The sequence below is a fragment of the Pyxicephalus adspersus genome, chromosome 5 (genome assembly GCF_032062135.1).
Source record: "Pyxicephalus adspersus chromosome 5, UCB_Pads_2.0, whole genome shotgun sequence".
Classification (NCBI taxonomy): domain Eukaryota; kingdom Metazoa; phylum Chordata; class Amphibia; order Anura; family Pyxicephalidae; genus Pyxicephalus; species Pyxicephalus adspersus.
In genome coordinates this window covers 690,314-693,886 of record NC_092862.1, presented here as the reverse complement: position 1 = coordinate 693,886, position 3,573 = coordinate 690,314, and positions in this window count along the sequence as shown.

Genomic DNA, 3,573 nt, shown 5'->3' with positions numbered 1-3,573 from the left:
GGGCAGTTGGAATCTCTTGGCTCTGATTTGGAGAAATCTCTGGTTTTGGGATTCTCACCTTCTGTTTTGTATTGACCAGGTTCATAGGGCCACTTTTCTAACTGATCATTATCAGACGGTGATCCCACCGGTCTACAGTTAGGGCACCTGAGACTAATGGAGGAATTATCCGGGGACAATCTGGAGAGAATTCATTCAGTAAATGGCTCTTGAAGATTTGGAGTCTAAGCGTCTTCACCAGAGCAAGGGATAATGGGCCGATGACCCTAGTGCCGACTGGGCTACTTTGCTGCAGGGAGAACACCAGGTCTAATCCAACCATACTATACCTGTCATTGTGCAGCAGGGATGGGCAGCGCTGGATGAACCTTCATGGGATCTCATATTCGGATATCGCTGAACCCTACAAAGGTCAAATTATTTTACAAAAAGAAAACCAAAGAATTTCCTCTATTTATTTCTTGAGATGGGTAAGGGGTACTATGACCTCTGTATTTGCAGGGTGAGGGGGTGGATATACTTAGCTGTCCCCGTTGCTGCATTGGCTGAGTGTACAGATTAGGAAATCCAGCCTGCAGCTTTTGGTGTGTTTTCTATTAATGCCCAGCACTTACCGCCTGTTATCATTCCCAGGTGCCCGGCAGTTGCCAAGTACTCAGGATAATGGCTCAGTTTTATACTGCTAATGTGAGCTAAGCACAACTTGTTATCCCACATCACACTACTACAAGGGATTGCACGATTACTACAAGGGATTGCACGATTACTACAAGGGATTGCACGATTAAACATGGAACACTAGGCAGTTGGAATAAAATACACAGCACTGAATAGTCAACAAGCCAGGCAATAGAAAATTGGAACAAAGTGTAGGCTGAAGATAGAACACTGACACAATAATAGAGGTTACTGGATACCTGTGGCATAAATTACTGGGAACACTGCATTTGCTGTGTCGTGCCCCGCCCACTTTTTACCACCGGGCTACAGCTTACCCCCATCCAGCTGAAAATAATTTCTGGGGAGAACACCGATCTGGCATAGATCTGTGTATCTCTGTGTTTGTGTATGGTTGCCTGACAGATCAGTCCACGGACAGATTGCAGGAGGTGGTGCCCCTGTGTTTTGTGAAGGCAATGAGTTGAGCACGGTAAGGATTCACCTGAGGAGTCTTAGTTTGGGAATCTGATACACTGCTCCTAACTTATCTATTACACCAGATTGTATGTAAGATTTGTATCTGCCTGTGTGTGTTCATCCAGATAGTCTGAGGGAGGCGCCTGCTAGTGGCAGTTGGTGCTGTTGCAGGCAGAGGTCCCTGTCCTGTATTAGTGTGCTTGTCCCTGTTCCTCTTCCAACCAATCAAGGATCCCATGTTAACACATATAAAGACTGCAAGCCAAACAATTACTAAAGGGTGACAGGTTGGGCACCAGGGGTTAAGGAAGAAATGACAAAACGCCTTGTGCTCACACATTTCCTACATCTCGGTCTGAGAATGTTACTCAATCTGTGTTAAACGATCAGATTGGGCAACTCCTATCAGTGGGGACTTTTATTCCTGAGCGAGATAACAAAGCAACAAAAATGTTCTTTTATTTGTTATAAAACATAGTTATCGTATGTTTGTAGTATTGGATGAGGCTAAATTGTGCTTAAGATTTGTATTTCAGTTTGTGGCAGCATTAGGGAGACTTTTCCTCATTTCTAGTTCCTGTGATATCCTTACAAGCTACATGGAAGCTGTTGGAAGTTTTACCTTTCTACTAACATATGATACAGAAGTCGGTAAACATTGCTAAGAAAACTTTTGTCTGATTTCCCATTTAAGGGCCAATTGGAGTTTGTGCTGCATTACCCCAACACGTTCTCCTGCATTACAGTGCACTGCATCAGGCAGCCCATTTTTTGTGATTGGTTTGGCAGAGAACCTAACACACAAAACATTGGAAAACGCCTATTATTTCTTTCAGATTGGCACGTGTGTTGTGGTGCTCTGCAATGTGGGGGAATTTCGCGCTATTGTGATAGTGATTTGGGTGGTGTGCACAGTGAATAGCATTACACTTCGCTTCTTGGTAGCATTGTGCATTTAGGGCACATTTACCCAGCACAAAGTTCTGAATTCAGCCCTAATAGACCAATAATTAAATGGACAGCGCTATGTAATATGTTGGAGCTATATAAACACAGTTTAATAAACAATAATAATAAATGTCTACATTGGATATTTGAATGTTCAGTATAAAGCAGAATAATGCAGCCCAGGAACATCTGGAAATATTGTGCAATGTCTTAGGGCTGCTTCACATTTGTGTATACAGATATGCACTGCGGTGCAGCCATTTATTTGAATAGATTGCCTATTGCATGGCGGTGCAGCATTTGGGTTTACCTGTTCACCTGCAGAAATTGCTACAAAGGCTGATTTATTCCCTCCCCCATGAACAAGGTTATGAATTATTTTATCATAATGTAGACCTAAACTCATACAGCAACAACTGTCACCAGGGGGTATTATCTGACGAGAGTCATGCAATGTCTGAACCATAAATCCCTGGCTTGTGGTGGTATTCTGTATAAGCTTTGCACTGGGCTGTGCATGCACCGTGTAGTGTGGCAACGTGTGCTGTGGTGCTGCACAGGGACAATGTAAGTCTGGTACATGAAGAGGATCGCCATCTTCATGGAAGTCCAACCTTGAGCCTTCCAAGCATGCAGTGATGTCCAGGCCAGATCCACCATGCAGGGTGCCTGTACACAGGGAAGTATATGCCATATTCTGCATGGGAGCAGAGGCTCACCACCCACCTCCGAGTTTAATTCCTCTTTAAAGCATGATTAATTATTCACCAAATAAACCATAGGGGAAATGTAACAATTGGTCTATAAAAGGTTTGAAAGGGTAAATACATCAGCCCCATTGTAATGCAGAGGGTCAGCATTGGCAGTATACACTAAATAGCCACAGGGACAAGTTAAGTCCGCTTATTGGAAGTAAGAGTATGAAAAGCACAGCAAACAGTGAATCTATAACGGCAAACAAGCAAAAATAAAACCGGCCAGAATATCAGGGCCAGCGCTAGGGTTCAATGTGCAAGTGGCCATAACATCAGCAGGAATACAGATCCAGGTACAATGGCCCTATGATGTATGAGAGGGCAGAATATATACACCTTCAGATTACCAGCTCCAGGTGTACCTGAGCTGCAGAAAGCTCCCCTGCTGCTTGCCAGTCATAGGACAAGCAAGACATACTGAATTGCCGTGCTGCCAGCAGATGACATAGGGAGATGCAAGTTTCTGGAAAGATAATTTATTAAACACACATTCCCTATAAAGTAGTGATATGTGTGAGGGGTGAATGTCCTTCTTATTCCGGTTATCATGGTGAATGATTGGGGATCTCTGTGCTGAAGATTCTCTGAGAAATTGAGGGCCATCTATAGTTCTTTGTAATGATCAGTGTTCTCCCCAGAATTTTTTTCAGCCGGGTGGTGGGAAGCTGTAGCCGGGTGGTAAAAAAGGGGGTGTGGCAAAACATGGCAAATTTAGTGCTCCCAGTTGTTTATG